Here is a 21,523-nt window from a genome sequence, read left to right on the forward strand (position 1 = left end):
AACAATACCAGTGTGTTCGTAGAAGGGAACATTTTTTTATTTTATTTTAGTGCCCTTTTCAAGCTGATGATTATAAGAAAGAGAAAAATCAAAAATCAAAATATTCATAACATAAGCAACAAATCATTTAGAATAGCATGAGTTTCTTATATAACAATAGTGAGGATAACAAAGAGACATGGGATGGTATAGCACATGATCAGAGCATAGAGGTAATACAAATGCATGGTTGAAAACTACCGAGGCTGTGCCACATATCAGTGATTGGAGTAACAGGACAAATGTTATTATATATCTGCCCTGCCTGTATACATGATTGGTAAGTCTATTGGAAGGAAGAAACACAGGGCAAAATAACCCAAAATTGTGAAAAAGAATACATTGAGAGTAATAGAGAACCAAGGTGTTAAGGAAAACCCAGCTTTCCTGAAACTGGATATTACAAAGAGACTTTATGTGTTTAATTTCTGTGTACACCATAAGAAGATGACAATGACATAGGCTAAAGTATAGAAGTTAGCATATGTGTGTTGAGTTAAGATAAGGTTTGTACGTGCTAAGTAGCCAATATGCATTTCTTGCTAAAAAAAAAATAGTCTTAGCTATTAACCCATTAGTAGAATATAGAATACTAACCAATCAATAGATGGATTCAGTTCTGAAAAATTAGAACTATTATTTGTGTACCAATCAGAAGTTATTGCCGGAATATTTGTAAACCAATCATGTCAATACTTTAAGGGGTTACACCCTTGGAATGGGGTGTAAATAAAGGGCCCAGGACACTCCCTTTTTGGGATCCTGGTAGAGTTTTGAACTATGCGCTGACCTCTGTCATTCTCCTCCGTTGACGTCATTCACCTAAACACGTGGTATCGATCCTTACGTGACTGACCCTTGGTCTGCCACAACACAAGGCATCAAGAAAATCAAGAAAAGTACATGATTAGCAGGGGCGGGGGTCACATGATCCAGGTGCATCTATTTATACCAGTAAGAAGGTTATATGGGATTGCCACAGGGCTGGAGCCCAGTAGTGCAGAGAGGGAAGGCATATAAGCATTGTCACATGGTTAAAGCAGAAGATAAAACTCATGTTCAAGAGTAAATAAAAAAGGGGTTGCCTGGTATGTGATTAGGCCTCAGGTCTGGCGTGCATGGTTGGTGAGGGAGGCTGCAGCATTTTTAAGTCGCTGCTACGGGTGTTATGGCCCAATGGGAGGCTGGGTCTATTGGGGCGGCATAACTACAGGATCTCCGATAGGTTCCTGTGCTGGATGCAGCCTGGGGCTGGCGGCAGGCAGCGTGGGCAAGCGCAGTAGGTCCGGGAATGCCCGGACGCCATCTTAGATGATGCCGTGATTCATATGTACCCAAGACAAAGTAGTGGCATGCGCAGTATGGAGTCTGATGCCATGACAGTAAAATGCAGATCACTCTCTTGCTCACAAGGGCATACTAATGAGGGAAAAAAGAGAGGTAGGGATTATTTGTGCAACTAGGCATGGATGATATTAGGATCCCTGTTATTGAGTATTAGCTAGAATAGTTAGCAATGTATAACTTGGCACAAAATAAGTATATACAGTGCCTTGCAAAAGTATTCACCCCCCTTGACTTTTTTTGTATTTTGCTACATTACAGCCTTAAGTTCAATGTTTTGTTAATCTGAATTTTATGTGATGGATCAGAACACAATAGTCTAAGTTGGTGAAGTGAAATGAGAAAAATATATAAATAAAGCTATTGTTTCAAAATAGAAAAGAGAAAATTGGCATGTGTGTATGTATTCACCCTCTTTCTTAGGAAGCCCATAAAATGCTCTGGTGCAACCAATTACTTTCAGAAGTCACATAATTAATGAGATGATGTCCACCTGTGTGCAATCTAAGTGTCACATGATCTGTCATTACATATACACACCTTTTTTGAAAGGCCCCAAAGGCTGCAACACCTAAGCAAGAGGCATCACTAACCAAACACTGCCATGAAGACCAAGGAACTCTCCAAACAAGTAAGGGACAATGTTGTTGAGAAGTACAAGTCAGGATTAGGTTATAAAAAAAATATCTAAATATTTGATAATGTAAATGTGTTGGAATGGTCTAGTCAAAGCCCAGATCTCAATCCAATAGAAAATCTGTGGTCAGACTTAAAGATTGCTGTTCACAAGCGCAAACCATCCAACTTGAAGGAGCTGCAGCAGTTTTGCAAGGAGGAATGGACAAAAATCCCAGTGGTAAGATGTGGCAAGCTCATAGAGACTTATCCAAAGCGACTTGGAGATGTGATTGCTGCAAAAGGTGGCTCTACAAAGTATTGACTTTAGGGGGGGAGAGAATAGTTATGCACATTGACTTTTCCAGTCATTTTGTCCTATTTGTTTGCTTCATAATGAAAAAATATATAAAAATCTTCAAAGTTCTGTAAATTAAATGATGCAAATCTTCAAACAATTGTTAATTCCAGGTTGTGAGGCACCAAAATATGAAAAAAGTCAAGGGGGGTGAATACTTTTCTAAGGCACTTTAAGAAAAAGTATGTGAACCCTTTTGAATGATATGGATTTCTGCACAAATTGGTCATAAAATGTGATCTGATCTATAGCTAAGTCACAACAATAGACAATCACAGTCTGCTTAAACTAATAACACACAAAAATCGTTATGTTACCATGTTTTTATTGAACACACCATGTAAACATTCACAGTGCAGGTTGAAAAAGTATGTGAACCCCTAGACTAATGACCTCTCCAAGAGCTAATTGGAGTGAGGTGTCAGCCAACTGGAGTCCAATCAATGAGATGAGATTGGAGGTGTTGGTTATAGCTGCCCTGCCCTAAAAAAGCACACACCAGTTCTGGGTTTGCTTTTCACAAGAAGCATTGCCTGATGTGAATGATGCCTCGCACAAAAGAGCTCTCAGAAGACCTACAATTAAGAATTGTTGACTAGCATAAAGCTGGAAAGGGTTATAAAAGTATCTCTAAAAGCCTTGCTGTTCATCAGTCCACAGTAAGACAAATTGTCTATAAATGGAGAAAGTTCAACACTGCTGCTACTCTCCCTAGGAGTGGCCATCCTGTAAAGATGACTGCAAGAGCACAGCGCAGACTGCTCAATGAGGTGAAGCAGAATCCTAGAGTGTCAGCTAAAGACTTACAAAAGTCTCTGGCATATGCTAACATCCATGTTAGCGAATCTACAATACATAAAACGCTAAACAAGAATGGATTTCATGGGAGAGATACCACAGAGGAAGCCACTGCTGTCCAAAAAAAACATTGCTGCACATTTACAGTTTGCACAAGAGCACAGATGTTCCACAGTAGTACTGGCAAAATATTCTGTGGACAGATGAAACCAAAGTTGAGTTGTTTGGAGGAAACAAACAACATTATGTGTGGAGAAAGAGAGGCACAGCACACCAACATTAAAACCTCATTCCAACTGTGAAGTATGGTGGTGGGGGGATCATGGTTTGGGGCTGCTTTGCTGCATCAGGGCCTGGACGGATTGCTATCATGGAAGGAAAAATGAATTCCCAAGTTTATCAAAACATTTTGCAGGAGAACCTAAAGCCATCTATCCACCAACTGAAGCTCAATAAAAGATGAGTGTTGCAACAGGAAAACGACCCAAAGCATAGAAGTAAATCAACAACAGAATGGCTTAAACAGAAGAAAATTCACCTTCTGGAGTAGCCCAGTCAGAGTCCTGACCTCAACCCGATTGAGATGCTGTGGCATGACCCTAACAAAGCGATTCACACCAGACATCCCAAGAATATTGCTGAACTGAAACAGTTCTGTAAAGAGGAATGGTCAAGAATTACTCCTGACCGTTGTGCTCGTCTGATCTGCAACTACAGGAAACGTTTGGTTGACGTTATTGCTGCCAAAGGAGGTTCAACCAGTTATTAAATCCAAGGGTTCACATACTTTTTCCACCTGCACTGTGAATGGTTACATGGTGTGTTCAATAAAAACATGGTAACATTTAATTATTTGTGTGTTATTAGTTTTTAAGCAGACTGTGATTGTCTATTGTTGTGACTTAGATGAAGATCAGATCACATTTTATGACCAATTTAGGCAGAAATCCATATAATTCCAAAGGGTTCACATACTTTTTCTTGCAACTGTATATAGAGGCACTATGTAGTGTTACACACAGTATTAAGACCACAGATTAGAGCTTTGGGAATTTCATAGGATATATAGTAAATTATTCTGACAGGGGCAGTGCCGGACTCGGTTCCTTAGGTTCACCACAGGAAATTGTTTTTGGGGGCCAAACTTCAGGTCATCAGTAATGTCTAATAGGTTTTGATTTAAAGAAATAGACCCTAGTGCCAAGTGATTTGATCCAAAGGCAGCTCTAACTGATTTTAATCCCTTTGGAGGTTTGAAGCCCAGTATGGTATCAGTATTATTTTTCAGTGGTTTATATATGATATAACCCTCTTTTATCTGTGAATCACCATATTGCATACTTTATACACATCTGACATGTGCTCCATCTTTTGGTGGGTTACAGAGACACCGGCCGGGGGACTGCGGCATCCGGGGTTTTTCTGCTGACTCTTCAAATCTCTTTTGTGTTATCCTTAATATCACAATAATTATGTATTGTCTATTATTAGGAAATAAAATATATATTTTTAATACATTGGGCATCCATTTGTTGTTTGTCGGACAACACTTTAGGTTTATATAGTTGTTTTTCTTGTTTGCCCTCAATTATGGCATTATAAGTGAGGCCTCTTTCTTGTTTGGTTCTACAGTATGGTATCAGAACCTGGGCCCACTGGAGGATCCTATGGTACTCTTATAAGCCATTAAGACACAGGGCAGGGATTGAAAAACACAAATACAATATGACACTCTGAGCACCAGGTAAAGGACCTGGGGTACATGGCACTTGTGCATGGACCTGACAGTGCTACTGGGTCTTGTTTAGTCACAATGACATTTTACTACCAGTGATTGGTGTAATTGACGTACCTTATATACAGAAGTAAGGCCTCTTTCACACGGGCGTCAGTTTTTTTGCCCAGATAAGAGGCGGGTGCGTTGCGGGAAAATGTGCGATTTTTCCGTGCGAGTGCAAAACATTGTAATGCGTTTTGCACTCGCGTGAGAAAAATCGTGCATGTTTGGTACCCAAACCCGAACTTCTTCACAGTGTTCTCTAGATTGTATTATTTTCCCTTATAACATGGTTATAAGAGAAAATAATAGCATTCTGAATACAGAATGCATAGTAAAACAGCGCTGGAGGGGTTTAAATTTTTTTTTTTTATTCACCTTAGTCCACTTGATCGCGAAGCCCGGCATCTCCTTGTGTCTCCTTTGTTGACTAGGACCTGTGGTGAGCATTAAATAGAGGTAAAGGACCTTTGATGACGTCACTCCGGTCATCACATGGTCTTTTACCATGGTGAATCACCATGGTAAAAGATCATGTGACGTACCATGTGATGACCGGAGTGACGTCATCAAAGGTCCTTTACCTCTATTTAATGCTCAACACAGGTCCTAGTCAACAAAGGAGACACAAGGAGATGCCGGGCTTCGCGATCAAGTGGACTAAGGTGAGTTAAATTATTTTTTATTTTTTTTAACCCCTCCAGCGCTGTTTTACTATGCATTCTGTATTCAGAATGCTATTATGTTCCCTTATAACCATGTTATAAGGGAAAATAATACAGTGAATAGACTGTCACCTAGCAACCATGCGTGAAAATAGCACCGCATCAGCACTTGCTTGCGGATGCTGTGCGATTTTCACGCACCCCATTCACTTCTATGGGGCCTGCGTCACGTGAAAATCGCACAATATAGAGCATGCTGCGATTGTCACTCAACGCACAAGTGATGCGTGAAAATCAACGCTCATGTTCACAGCCCCATAGAAATGAATGGGTCAGGATTCAGTGCGGGTGCAATGCGTTCACCTCACGCACGGAAAACTCACCCGTGTGAAAGGGGCCTAAATGGTACTTTGGTGGATAAGTATAGCACAACATGTCTGGGGTCTAGCAGCTGTGGATGCCAATCACTTAGAGAAAATACTGTACAGAGCTTTAATACAACCATAAACTTGGCCTAACCTGCATTGTCAGATGTTTATTATGCATTTGGATGTTTTATTAGTTTAGTGTTCCTCAGTACAAATAAACTCAGACTTAGAGTTCAATAACCTAACCTTTGCAAAGCAAAGAAATTGCCGTTCTCGGGAGCAACCTTAATACATATCAGGTAGAAATAACATTTTGTTTAGACTTAAGTTGTCAAACATTCATTCTGTTTTCCCTCAGGCACTTTCGTTGGATAGGACACCATGCAAATAGTGCACTGTGTGGAGGAATTCTACATTCCTCATACTTCAAAGTCAACAGTCTCCAGCACAACATTAAAAATAATCTATTTGCTTCAATCTGTGTTCAGCAAACATTAGAGCTGTTATGTACGTACAGTATGTTTATCACGTCAAAGATTTGGTACATAAAGCCCTAGACGATGCACAATTCAAACCACTGACAAAACAAAAGGCTTTCTGGGGTGGGATGATTCCCTTACATGGAGAGTGGATCAAGTTAGTTGTGTCCTGGGTAGGACTGTGACTCTTCTACTTCCATTGAAATATTTTAATGAATATTACCATGTCAAAATTGGTCAGAGAAAAATGAAAGAGCCACACACAGGTACCCATGCTTGCCTTTTCTTTCTCTACTATTTTTTATTCCTCAAGGCATAAAATGTATTCTCCCCTCACTACAATATGAAAGCCTCCTTGTCATAGAAATAACATTTAAAAGGTATTTACTTTATTTTTTCTAAATAGGTACAAAATTCAGTGGAGATTAATTTCATAATATACATTTTGCCACTTTGGGAAGATTGTTGAAGATAGATTTATTCAACTCCCTTTAAATTTAAAGCATAGGAATAAATTCAGAAAAACAGGGAACACAGCTCACCATCCAGTGAAAAGGCCCCCCCGGGCTTCAAGCACATGCTGCATAGTCCTCCAGGCCAATTCCTGGGTGAAAAGTGTGATCCAAGTTCAATGAGTAGATTGATGAAACTTTATTGAGCAATATATAAAAACCTGAAGTGTATATCCAAAATAAATAGCCACGTATGCCTTTTAAGTGTCATAATAGTTCTTGATCATAAGACATCAATGTGCCTATGAATATATGCATTCAAGAGTAGATGAAACCATCCTATTAAAATCTCCTCCCTAATCACTGTACAAGTAATTATAGAATATACCACACCTGTACAGGAGAGGAGTGTTTGATAGGATGGTTTCCTTTAGGCTGAGTTCACACGACTTTTGTCTCCGCTTCAAAAATCTTCCTCTGAGCGGAAACCTAATGGACTCCATTATAGTTTATGGGGTCCGTAGGCTCAGTTCGGCTCAGTTATGTGCCAAATCCGTCCTTTTTCGTTCTTCTGCTTCTATAACTGAGCTAACTGCTAACTGGAAAGGCTGAGCGCTGATGTGAAGTCTTACTCTTGACTGTATATATACTCCTTGTTTTATCTATGTGTTTATTACAAGCATATTACCAATACACATGTAACAATGCACAGGACTATAAACTTTAAGGTTATATATAACTATTTAAAAAAAAAGTGCTAGATAGAAATTATGGGTTCTAAAGCAAGCAACACTTAAAAGTCAATAGCTTAGAGTTGTGGTAAGATTTATTTATACTTCTTGGCATGTGACCATTTGGTGCCACCATACTTTTGTGACTTTTTAGATTTTGTTGTGATACATGTTTAGCCACTCCATCACCATTATGTTCATCATTAATAACATTTTGGGAATTAATTATTATCCAGAAATACGCCTATATTAAGAGTTTTTATGGCACAGATTGTGGCATAACAGTTAGAAAGTGGGCATGGTGTGGGCGGGGAAGGGCCATCAGGCCCGTCTCATTCATCATTTTCTACGCCTGTTTTATTAGCCGCAGAAAAAAGTCTAAATGTACAGTAAGACAGACGGGAAACTGGCTTACATTTAGACTGGTGCTGGATGCGCTGAAGTTATGTAGGGGTCGACACCTCTTCATAACTTCAGTGGATCTACCACCAGATATAGGGATGTTAATAAATCACCTCCTTTATGTCGACAAGTTAAAGAATATGGAAATTTGTGGGAGTGAATTATATCTTATACACTAAAACATTAATGAAAAGCAGAGCAGAAAGAAATTGATAAATCTAAAGTGTAACTAATTCACAAACAGTAAAAAAAAATAACAGTAAGTTACACATTTTCAGCATTTTCTTAATATAATATTAGTATAAAAAATCCTACCATATTGAACAAAACCCAGCAAGGCTTCCCAGAATTGCAGGCTCCCCACAGCTGTTTAGCAGGTCCTGTCAGCAAAATACAAGCACCATTCAAAACAGCCTGTATGCTGTCACTACAGTGTGAGAACCATATAAAGAACAATTTATCATGTTGTATTGCTGCTACTATTTTTGTGCTAAGGTGACTCCAGTGTCTAAGAAACCTTGTTGTACTCTGTAGGGAACAATATACTGCATGCACCCTCTGTTACCTACAGTAGCTCCCCTATATGGTTTACTCTTTGACCTGAAGATCTGCTATGTGACTACCACTACTAGAACTATGTACATCCCTTACTTGCAGTATTAGCTTTGCTAACACAGTCTTTATTTTGGTTGTCATACTTTCTTCTTAGCACTCAATCCCCTCAATCACCAAATGCACTATGTTTAGCTATGAAGAACTGTCAGAATTTTGTACTACAGTTACCAATTGCAATGACATATAGGGTACCAATCAGGCAGAAGATACCTTCTGCCTAATGGTGGTCTGTGGAGGAAGCCTACCATGGAGCCACATAAAGAGTCATGAAGATGTGAATACAATTTAGAAATTTTAATGTCATGGCGATGGACCTTCTTCATGCTCTCTAATGAGGATCACATGCTTATGTAGTCAATGAAGGACATCTCTAAAAAATTGTTATGGAGAAGTTCTTGTAACAAGAAGCACCCCGCGAAAAGCACTTTGGAGGGCGAGGTGGAAGTGGAGGATCCAGGAGATTCATTCTGATCAATTCGGGTTAATTTTTCATCAATTGGTTGCACTTAACTGACATATTCATATATGTTAGGATCTTTACAGATGGTTTATTGAATAAAATTACATATTGTGGTACTGTATATGTTACCTGAAAGTGTTCTCCATTGTATATGGCTTGTTTTTATTTGTCCTTTGTAGATTTGTAGATTTTATTGTTCTGAATAGGCATTGATAAGAATGTATTTATTGGATATGTAGTACTAGATAAGAGTGAATCAATTTGGAACTAATCAGATTTGACCCAAATTGGGCACTGAATTTCCGATTCAAGCACATTTTGGAGAGAGAGAAATTTAATAAAAAATTTAAAAAGTGAAAGACGCGATAGAAAAAATACAACTCCTAGGACACCTCAGAATAGTATACGCATATTTTTAGGATAGGTAGGATGGATTCGGACCCGATCTGATTTAAATTTTGAGTGAGCTGATTATGAGGTTGTGTTCTTGTAACAAGGTCTAAAAGAACCTACATTTCAATTGCGGCAATCCATGTAAAAAAGAGTTTACACAGGTTTAATGAGCTAGTAATGCTTTATAGAATTGTTATTGTGCTATTTTTTAAATGCATCAAAATATTTTGGATGAGACCCTTCTGATTTTGTTGTCATTGAATTCACCATGGCTTACATATGTGAAACTCTAAGAATACATTTTTCTATTCTTTGCATCTCCCTGAATAACACAATGAAGCAATAATAATAAGAGTGTTACCTTATCAAAGCCTATCCAGTAGGATCACACCGTGTTCTTCAAATCCTTTCTTTTAGCATAAACTCAGAAGCAATTCAATTGCCCACTCACTTGAGCTTTTATTAGTCTCACTCTGACAGAAGTGTTTTATAGAACCTAATGTCACCTTCAGAATCTGCTAACTTCACGTGGAGCTTGCTAAAAATACATGAACACAGAAGAAGAAAAAATACATAAGAACTAGAAGCCATCTGTGAGGGATCCCACTGTTTACTCTAACTGAGGGTTTTGAGAAGTTAACCAGTTAATGACTCGAGAATGCTTTTAAGAAGCAAGAATAAGAAAATAGGAAAACACAACAGCTTATCAAATAAAAGAGCTGTGGTATAAGATGAGAAAAGGTGCAAGCATTTAATAGTTGGCATACCATACAGAATACATTGAAAGAGTAATAAAGCATTGTGAAAATCCATACATGAAAGAAATATGGATAATTGTGACATGTAGTGGTCAATCAAATTACAGGGATAACTTGAGAACATAACTCTATGGAAAACCTGTAATTGGCTACAAAGCCTCAATACATCAAATCAAAATGAGAGCAAATGAATATTAAATAAAAATCTGCAAGAAACTAATTTACCGTATTTTCCGGCGTATAAGACGACTGGGTGCGTAAGACGACCCCCAACTATTCCATTTAAAATATAGGGTTTAGGCTATACTTGTCGTATAAGACTACGCCTGCCTGCCCAGCCCTCCCTGTGTCCAAGACGATCTTCTCCAGTCCAGGGAACTGACCATGCCAGCCAGGGCTTAAGTAGCGTCCTGGCTGCCATGGTAACCTATCTGTTTCTTTTCACATTCCCAGTTTCCCACAAAGGAACTACTAGGGTCTGGGAAGAGATGGTGGGTCCATTGCCATGGGGGATCTGTGGATGGTACTGTTATTGGGGGGGGGGGGTCTGTGGATGCCACTGTTATGGGGAGGGGGATCTGTGGATGACACTGCTATGGGGGATCTATGGATGACACTATATAGCATCTTATGCTATATGTGTCATTCACAGATGTCCCCCATAACAGTGTCCCCCAATACACCGGCCCCGCCACTCACAGCAGTATAATATCTAAAGACTATTCCTTAACAGACAGTAACTTGAAATTTAAATCAGTGCTATGATCTTTATTACCTTACAATGAAGCTCCGGTAACAGTGAGTGAGTGAGGTTACGCCGCCGCCCGCTCTGCCTGTTACCAGAGCTTCATTGTAAGGTAATAAAGATCATAGCGATTTAAAGTTCAAGTTACTGCCGGTTAAGGAATAGTCTTTAGATATTATACTGCTGTGAGCGGCTGATACATCACTACGCTGTGAAGCTCTAGCAGCCCTACAGTGAATAAATTAAGAGATCCAGGGATTCAGGGCACTGGGATCCAGGATTCGTGGCGCGGCAGCACATGGGGGGAGCGAGGGACAGGCAAGCATCCCCGTCACCATGGGAACGCCTGGGGGTTAGAATATACCATCGGATCTGAGTTTATACCTTATAGCCGGCCTATAAGACGACCCCCGACTTTTGTAAAGAATTTCTAGCGTTAGAAAGTCGTCTTATAAAACATGTACTTACACACAGTTATAAAAAGCTGTTAGAAGCTATAAGGGTCCAGCTACAGGAGCAGCTAATCACACAACATGGGTCAAGGCCAAAATAGCAGAGTAGCAGTGATTCCATAGAAATGAATGGGATCTCCGTGCCAGTTGCAGTGGTGCAGTGATCCCATTTATTTCTATGGGATCACCTCTACTCTGCAATCCTGCCTGGTACAGCTGTTGCGCGACCAGTGTTTCCATGTAGCTGGATCCTAAATGAGCCCCTGAAAAAGAGCTTTATGCGAAACTCGCTTTGGGCAAAAGTGAGCCAAGATGTGGAGTTCTGCTGCGCATTATTTTTTTAATGTTGAAATCCAGTAAGTAGAATAAAAGATATGGTCAAGTTTGGTGGGCCCAAGCTCTGGTACCATGGTTGCCTCGAAGATACAGGAGAAAACAATTTATTTGTCTCGAATTATTGGAGCGAATAACTTGCTTCTAGGGTTGATTTCTTTGACTCAAAACCTATTAGACTTTATTGATGATATAGGGGGTTGAACTTTGAGAATAATTTCCTCTGGTGGGCTCAAGGAACTGAAGTCTGACATTGGATATAGTGGTAAAAGTGATGTAAGGTGTGTCACCATTGGAGTTATGTACTATACCTTGTAGAAAAGTCCATATCTTTGACTTACTTGGAAGATCTATTACTATTAGTTGTGGAAGTAATTAAATAGCAGCTTTGATGGACATATACTGATTGTTGAAACCTTGAGTATCTACTCTGTTTGTCACTCTAGGAGCAGAGTAGGATGTGGTATTTTTGCAGTGTGTGATTGTTATAGACGTTTGACCCACTTCTTACATATTTTGCTGCACTCCACAAAGAACATAGAGACCAGTCCACCACCTGATATATGATTTCTTAAAGTAAAAAAATATATATGTCAAGTTCAGACTTTAACCAATGCTAGTTTTTGTTCCATACATGGATACAGCCTCTTGATAAAAATATGCATTTTCTCAGCACAGATCTCTAGTGCATGTCATCTCCTGTCTAAACAAAGCCCAGATTCACATCAGGGATTTGCAGTTTATACTCATCACAGACATGTATGACAATTTTATTTTTGAATAGCAGGGAAAAATGTGCTTTAAAAAAAACACAAATCACGTTAAATCCCAAGCATTAAATCTGAAAGCATTGTACAGTATAACACATCCCAGATGACAGAGCTTCAATATCTCATACAGGCATCTTTTAGTCTAATGAACAAAGCAAATCACAAAGGTAACATTGTTATGCTTAACAACAGATTTCATTAAAACTAGTGTTGGTCTAGCACCAAAGTGCTCAGGCTGAACACATTGGGATGTTCTGGTGCTCTACAGAGCACAATGGAAGTCAATGGGAGAACCTGGGCATCAAACCAGGGATCCCCTGCTCTGAAGAAATAAGGATGTCTGGTTCACAGAAAAAGGTTAGAAATTGATGGAAACACCACCAAAATGGTTTGGAAACAGCATGGGCAGGACATCTCGATGCATCTTGGACTCCTATTACCTATGACATACAATAGACAACCACACAAATGCTATTTGCCAAAAGCCAGGTATGTGCAAGCCAACAATCTATCCATGAGACAGATACAGTCAGCACACCTTACAATGGCAGTGAGAGCCAGTAAGCCTCAAAGTTGCTTTATATCTGTTGAATGGCTTGGGTGGACCTGCGCACCTAGATAATTATCATTAGGGTGACATTAAGTTTTCTGATTGTCCTAACATACTATTCAATAACCGTTCTATACAGTTTTGTCATGTAAACTCATTTGCATAGACATGGGCATATGGGAAAGACATGCAAATGAGCAGAATATTCGCGATCTACACTACTCATGAATAGCGCCATCTATTGGAGTCATAGTCTTGTCATAAGACTATGAAACCAATAGATGGCGCTGTTCATGAGTCATGAACATCTCCATCTATTCCATTCATAGTCTTTTCATAAGACTATGAAACCAATAACATATGAGGAATCATCAATCCTTACATAAAGACGCACTACCATGAGACTACACTGCAATAAATCCACATGAACTCTGAAATAAGACACTGTACACCTCCAGGAATACCTATAATAAAAATAAAACTTTAAACCACATCACCTATAAAGAAGGGGGGAGGGTTTGAGGGTATAGGGAAATGTATAGGGAATTATTGCACTGTTTATATGTTTTTTATCTTTGTTTTCACTGCACATATCTGTAAAAAAAAAAAAAGGAATATGACCTGTAATTTGATCCAATATGTACCTTTAAATGTAAATGTGCAAATTATATCAAAACCTAATAAAATGCATTTGAAAAATAAAAGACTATGAATCCAATAAATGGCGCTGTTCTTGAGTAGTAGTAGTAGCAAATATTCTAATCGCAAATTTTTATAGCGAATTTTTCATGCAAATGGTGTTTAATCTAAAAAAAAAGCAGATTCAGCTAAGCAAATCAGTTTACATGACAAAACTATATAGAAAGGTTATTGAATATTATGTTAGGACAATCAGAAAACTTTTTGTCACCCTAATGATAATGATCTAGGTAAGCAGGTCCACCCAATCCATCCAACAGTTACGAAGCAACTTTGAGGCTTACTAGCACTCAGTCAGATGAGAGCTGATTTGAATGTCACATAGTGCACAAGGCTGCCATTGTAAGGTATGCTGACTGTATCTGTCTCATGGATAGATTGTTGGCTTGCACATACCCGGCTTTTGGCACATAGCCTTTGTGTGGTTGTATATTGTATGTCATAGGTAATGAGAGTCCAATATGTATCCAGACATCCTCCCCATGCTGTTTCCAAACCATTTCGCTGGTGCTTTGATAAATTTCTAACCTTTTTCTGTGAACCAGACACCCTCTCTGGTGCCTGGTTTAATGCTCGGGTCTCCCATTGATTTTCATTGTGTTCAATGGTGCTCGAGCATACATAGTATTCGTCCGAACACTGTGATGTTGAGCATGCTCGATGTGATGATGAGCATGCTCGCTATTTAAAACTCAATCTGATTGAAATAATACAAAAATATTTACTGCGAAAAATGTTGCAGCAATCTGTCAAGATGTTTAGCATCTATAAGCATAGATATTGCATTGTATTGCTTATTGGTGATATCCCTTTTTAGTTGTCTACCAAATACATAGTAACATAGTATATAAGACCGAAAAAAGACATTTGTCCATTCAGTTCGGCCTTTTATCCTACAAGTTGATCCAGAGGAAGGCAAAAAAATCCCTGTGAGGTACAAGCCAATTTTCCTTCCCGACTCTAATCAGGCAATCAGAATACCCCCCTGGATCAACGACCCCTCTCTAGTAGCTATAGCCTGTAATATTATTGCACTCCAGAAATTTATCCAAGCCCCTCTTGAATTTTTTTTATTGTACTCACCATCACCACCTCCTCAGGCAGAAAGTTCCATAGTCTCACTGCTCTTACTGTAAAGAATCCTCTTCTATGTTTGTGTACAAACCTTCTTTCCTCCAGACGCAGAGGATGTCCCCTCATCACAGTCCTGGGGATAAATAGATGATGGGAGAGATCTCTGTACTGACCCCTGATATATTTATACATAGTAATTAGATCTCCCCTCAGTCGTCTTTTTTCTAAAGTGAATAACCCTAATGTTGATAATCTTCCGGGGTACTGTAGTTGCCCTCCTCTGAACCCTCTCCAGCTTTGCTATGTCTGCCTTGTTCACAGCAGCCCAGAATTGTACACAGTACTCCATTTGTGGTCTGACTAGTGATTTGTAAAGTGGTAGGACCATGTTCTTATCACGGGCATCTATGCCCCTTTTGATGCAGCCCATTATCTTATTGGCCTTCGCAGCAGCTGCCTGACACTGGTTTTTACTGCTTAGTTTGCTGTTTATTAAAATTCCTAGGTCCTTTTCCATGTCAGTGTTACTCAGTGTTTTACCATTTAGTATGTACGGGTTACTTGCATTATTCCTTCCCATGTGCATAACCTTACATTTGTCCGTTTTAAACCTCATCTGCCACTTCTCTGCCCAAGCCTCCAATCTATGCAGATCCCTCTGTAGTAGTATATTGTCCGCTTCAGTGTTAATTACTTTACACAGTTTAGTGTCATCTGCAAAAATTGATACTTTACTGTGCAAGCCTTCTACAAGATCATTAATAAATATATTGAAGAATAGGGCCCAATACTGACCCCTGAGGTCACTGACCACTAGTGACAGTGACCCAATCTGAGTGTGTACCGTTAATAACCACCCTCTGTTTTCTATCACTGAGCCAGTTACTTACCCACATACAGATGTTTTCTCCCAGTCCGAGCATTCTCATTTTATATACTAACCTTTTATGCGGTACAGTGTCAAATGCTTTGGAGAAGTCCATATATACGATATCCATTGATTCACCATCTAAGTCTAAAACTTACCTCCTCATAGAAACTGATTCAATTAGTTTGACATGACCGATCCTTCATGAAGCCATGCTGATATGGTGTTATTTGCTTATTTTCATTGAGATTGCATCTCTTAGAAAACCTTCAAACAGTTTACCCACGACCGATGTTAAACTTACCGGCCTATAGTTTCCAGGCTCTGTTTTTGGACCCTTTTTGAATATTGGCACCACATTTGCTATGCAAAAAAGAGAAGAGTTGTCCCTTCAGGAGAGAATGGTGCAGCCGCACCTCTCACCAGGGTACTGCTAGGAAATGTAATATGTGAGAATTAAAGGGACAGTAACGTTCTAAAATATATAACTTTTAATGGTACGAATAAAATATACATAAACCCCTTACAGACAAAAACAGACAGACACAAGTGGGACCCTACGTACACGTAGACCGCTGGGAGGCGGGCTACGGTAGATGGGGCCCCTTGGGCCGACCCTTATTCAAATGGTGTGGACCCCAAGGGTCAAGGGGAATCACACCTAGTGGTGAGAATAAACGTAAATGTCCTGTGTCCCAGGGTAAGGACACCAGGGCAATGCCTAATGTAGGTAAGAAGACAAGGGAAGATCTTACCAGTACAGAGTAGATAGGCACGTTTATTCATCAAGCTCACGAGGTCACCGGAAATAATGGTCCTTTCTCAGCGCATAGGTAGGTGTCCTTCGGAACAGGGTCTTCATGAAGAAGGTCATGCGTTGTGGAGTACTGCAGGGAATTAGACTGTCCCTGTTGCACCCTACTTGACCTACTGTGACCCTGATGCCCTAACACGAGATTCGTGCCCCGCAAGGGGTGGTCCCGTCCGGAACCTCACCCTGGTCTAAGGCCCTGTAAGACCCTGCCGGGGTGATGGGGAGGACACCTGATACAGTGGAAAATAAAACCGTGGGTACCAGAAATTGGGTATGTTCACCTGTCCCTACGCGTTTCTTCAACAGAACATACTTAAGAATAATTATAATGAACCCCTTGAATCGTCAGGGGACGGGGGTTAGCACAAGTGGTAGTTGTCCTCAATTGCACAGTATAAAGGTTATATTGCTGAGCATGATGAAAGGGGCAAACTAGATTAAGCCACTCGTGGTACGTGGTGTATTTACACTAGAGCTGACCTCAACTGCAGAGAGTGAATAAAATAATGTTAGGCAGTTGGGACGAAAGCGCAGACTAGCTCTAACCACTAAATTGTGTGTGGTGCGGTTACTGTGTACCTAGAGTGCGTATGGCAAAAATCCAGGTGTACCTGTAACACAAAAATAATAAAGGAACACCCGCTAGACAGATGTCTAATGATAAGTAGCCCTGCCGATCCCCTAATACAAGGAAGGGCCGGCAGGCAATGCGCCAATATACATCTAGACAATCAAATATTGTAAAGTACAGTTACTTACATACAGCCTGGGATGCATATGGCAACCTTCTGGCTGGACCGGCGTCAGCCAGTTTATGTGAGGCCGGGTCTGTGGCGTCTGGCAGCGCTGTATGGCACGCTGATGCTGTTTTAAAGTGAAGGGGGGCGGAGGTTTAGTCCACGCATGCGCGCTCGGGACGTGGTCGCATTGTGATGAGAAAGCATCACATGTTGCGGCGCACGTCACGTGAGTGCGCGTCATTGAACATGTGAGTGCTGAAGCTGTCCCATTCTTTGCCCGTGTCCACCGGCAAGCGCACCCATTCAGGTTACAGTAAAAATCAGTGGGCGGACACACCAGGTGGGCACAGGGTGGTTGGACACAGCGGTTCACTCAAGAGACTAAGTGGGTGGAGCTGGGCAAAATTAACTGCCCAGCTACTACAGACCACTTGCATATAAATTATGTGTGGAGGGTCATGGTCACAGACCCTCCACTAAGGACAACAAGGTGGACATTAAGGGGCAGGGATAACCAAAATGACCGAGGATGGGACCACAGTGGGGAGTGAATAAATTACAGACTCCCAGCCCACATATGGAAGAGATGGCTGAATACATAGACGAATGAACAATCTTATACAGTGGAGAAAAACCTTAATTAAGATATTATATCTTGAGGCGGACATAATACTAGAAGGTATGGTGACTTGACGTCACCCCCCATTGCCACAGATGATGCTGGTCTAGGGGGGGGGGGAGAGAGAAGAAGGTAGAAGAAAAAGACAGTGCACCCACCAATGGCCCCGTCAGAGAAAGCATCCAAACTGAAGTTGGTCGTTGAGGCCTTGGGGGTTGGTGGTTTTTAATTTAAAAATCCACCAGCACTCACGTTGGAGTATGCGCTTGTCCCAATCGCCTCCACATTGAGGTTTCTGGACATGTTCGATACCCATAAAGGTCACGGCTGAGGTGCGTCCACCGTGGTCAGTGTGGACATGTCTCGCCACCGGGGTGTCTCTGTCGTTGCGGATATCCCCGATGTGTTCCCCCATCCGCTTGCGCAGTTCCCTGCGGGTCTTACCCACATACCTCTTGCCGCATTCACAGGTGAGGAGGTAGATAACACCCGTGGTGCGGCAATTGATAAAGTCACGTATGTGGTAAGACTGACCCGCAGGGTCCAACGCAAAGGATTTACCTTGGGTGATGTGAGCGCAAAAGCTACAGTGTCCACATCTATGGCAGCCCTTAACCGGGCTATCCAGCCACGTGCGTTGTTTCTCTGGTGGACTATAGTGGTTGTTGACCAACCTATCTCTTAAATTGATTCCTCTCCTGAAGGTCACAGAGGGTTGGGGGCTTAAAACTGCAGCTAAATCCGGGTCCATGAGAAGAGTGCCCCAGTTGCGGCCTAAGATCTCTCTTATTCTAGTGGCTGCAGAGTCGAAAGTCCCTACTAGCCGTATCAATTTCTGAGGGTCTGTGTCTGAGTTTTTAGTGGGGTGTAGGAGGGTGGTGCGCGTCTCGGCGCATGCTCTTTGATAGGCCTTTTTGAGTGACCTGTCAGGATAACCCCGTTCACGAAAACGTCTTCTCAGGTCATCTGCCTGACGCTTAAACTCCCCTTTTTCAGAACAGTTGCGTTTAAGCCTTAGATATTGCCTGACCGGTATGCCCCGCTTGAGTGGGGTGGGATGGCAGCTATCCCACCTGAGGAGGGAATTCGTGGATGTGGACTTACGGTAGCTGGTGGTCTGTAGACTACTGCTGCCACCCCTGGATATGTAAATATCCAGGAACGGGAGGTGGTCCCGCACAATAATGGAGGTAAACCTAAAGGTTAAGACTGTTATAGTTGAGTTCGTCGACGAACCCCATGAAGGCGTCCTCTGGCCCACTCCACAAGATGAAGATGTCATCTATGTAGCGGGACCAGAGGGCGACGTGCTCCGAGTACTGTCGTGGTGTATCGCCGAAGACCACTGTCTCCTCCCACCAGCCCAGGAGCAAATTCGCATAAGATGGCGCACATGAACTGCCCATTGCGGTGCCCCTGAGCTGGTGGTAAATGTGGCCGTCGAATAGAAAGAAGTTACTGCGGAGGACGTAATTCAGTAGATTCAGAACCAGGTTATGTGCGGTAAACTGTTGGCCCCTTGCTCTCAGAAAGTGTGCAGCAGCCTCAAGCCCTTTATCGTGCGGAATGGACGAATATAGGGCCTCCACATCGATTGATGCTAGGAACCAGTGTGGTTCAATCTCTATATTCCCGAGTTTCGTGAGAAGATCTCCTGTATCCTTCACATACGAGGGCAGTGATTGTACAAAGGGGCAGAGGATGTGATCTACATAGATACCTACGTTCTGTGACAGGTTCCCCACTCCTGAGACAATCGGACGCCCTTTGATGGGAATGGTGTCCTTATGAACTTTTGGCAAACAGTAGAACGTTGCCGTTACTGGGCGAAGGGGGTACAGGAACTCAAATTCATCAGTGCTAATTAGTTTGTCCATTTTTGCTTTTGTTAGTATTTCCAGCAACTCTTTTTGAAATGCACCAATCCTGTGGAACACTCCCTATCAGTATAGAGTCTGTAAATGATAACCTATATTGTTTATTATATTGATAATTTGCCGCATGCCATTTCTTGATCAGCTATCAACTCTGTTTATTCCTATGGGTAGTGTGAAAAGCCATCAGTTAACAGCTATCAGTCTTTATCAACTTCATCATGCATAGCATTTTTGCTATCATTGAGACTGATGGCAGATGGATTGAAAAACTGGTAAAAACACGTCAAGTGTGAGCCCGGTGATAGTGTTTCGGTGCAAGATAGCTTTATGCCACTGTGTACTCTGGTTGTGGGATTAGAAGAATATACTCATGGACAAGTTTCTGAAAGCCGCAATCAAAATTAAAATGGAAGGTTGGGTTCACACTGTACTTGAGTACCATATTTGCAGCATTTCTCAGGAAATTCTCTAGACAGCTAACCTATCTATCTATCTACAGCCTCTATATATCATGTGAACTTATCAGAAAGGAATCTCTCTCTCTCAAATTAGGTGAAAACTATTTGTACCCGTGGTTCAGACAAATCGGAACAAAACCAATTTTGAGAAATTTGCTCATCCTTACAGAACTCCTGCAAAAATGTTTATTCTCTGACCTGTTAGAAAGGTTCATTATGTAATCTGTACTGAAATTAATTGTCTCATCAGTGACTGTATTTGTGAATTAATCCCTTACTTCTGATCCTCAGCTATGTTATGTGACCAACTTTCTGATCTCCAACTGAAACAGGACAGGAAGTCAGTTACATAGAATACATAGAGAAACTGACGTCCTGTTCACATATAAGATTCTGTGTTATTTGGAGAGTCTGATTGCTGGTCATATAACACAGCCAAGAAGCAGAAGGGAGGATATAACTCAGAAATACATTCACTGGTAAGAAGATTACATTCACTACAGATCACATGTGACTTTCTAACAGTTCAGAGAATCAATTTTTGTTGCCGGAGTTCTTCTTTAACCCCTTCACGCAACATCACGTACATGTACGTGGGGGAATGTGGTGCCTCACCGCATCCCCACGTGCATGTACGTGATCGGCTTCACTGTCAGCGCAGGGACCTGAGCGCTGAAGATTCAGTGAAGCCGGCGTGCTGGGGTTGCTAGGCAACCCTAGAAGCCGGAAGGAGATGTATTGGCCCCCTGACCCGCCCACGATCGCTGTGATTGGTCCAATACTGCAGAGGGACCAATCGCAGCGCATCGGGGCAGGTAAGGGGGGTTAGGGAGGGACTGTGTGCCTCTCCTTCTCTGATCGTCCCCATTCCTGTCAGGGAAGCGATCAGAGAAGGAGAGAGTGACAATCTGATGTACCTATCACATGTATACTAGTCATGGAGCACTGCTACTTAGCGCTCCATGACTAGTATACTCGTCATGGCATAAAACTGTCACCATGTCTGCAGACATGGTGACAGCGCTGAGTGCCGGCTGTTACACACAGCCAGGCACTCAGGCTCAATGCCGATGGGGGTCCTGTGACCCCCGTATCGGCGATCGGGTAGTTTCGGCACCCCCCCCCCCCCCCTATCGGCGATCGCTTTATGTCGTTTCTGATACCTGCGGTCCCTGACCGCAAGGATCAGAAACCTAAAAAATGGCCCCAAATCGATTTTTTTTACCCCCCCTGCACCCCTGAATTCCATTTATGTGGCGGGGTGCAGGGG

The sequence above is a fragment of the Bufo gargarizans genome, chromosome 4 (genome assembly GCF_014858855.1).
Source record: "Bufo gargarizans isolate SCDJY-AF-19 chromosome 4, ASM1485885v1, whole genome shotgun sequence".
NCBI lineage: Eukaryota > Metazoa > Chordata > Amphibia > Anura > Bufonidae > Bufo > Bufo gargarizans.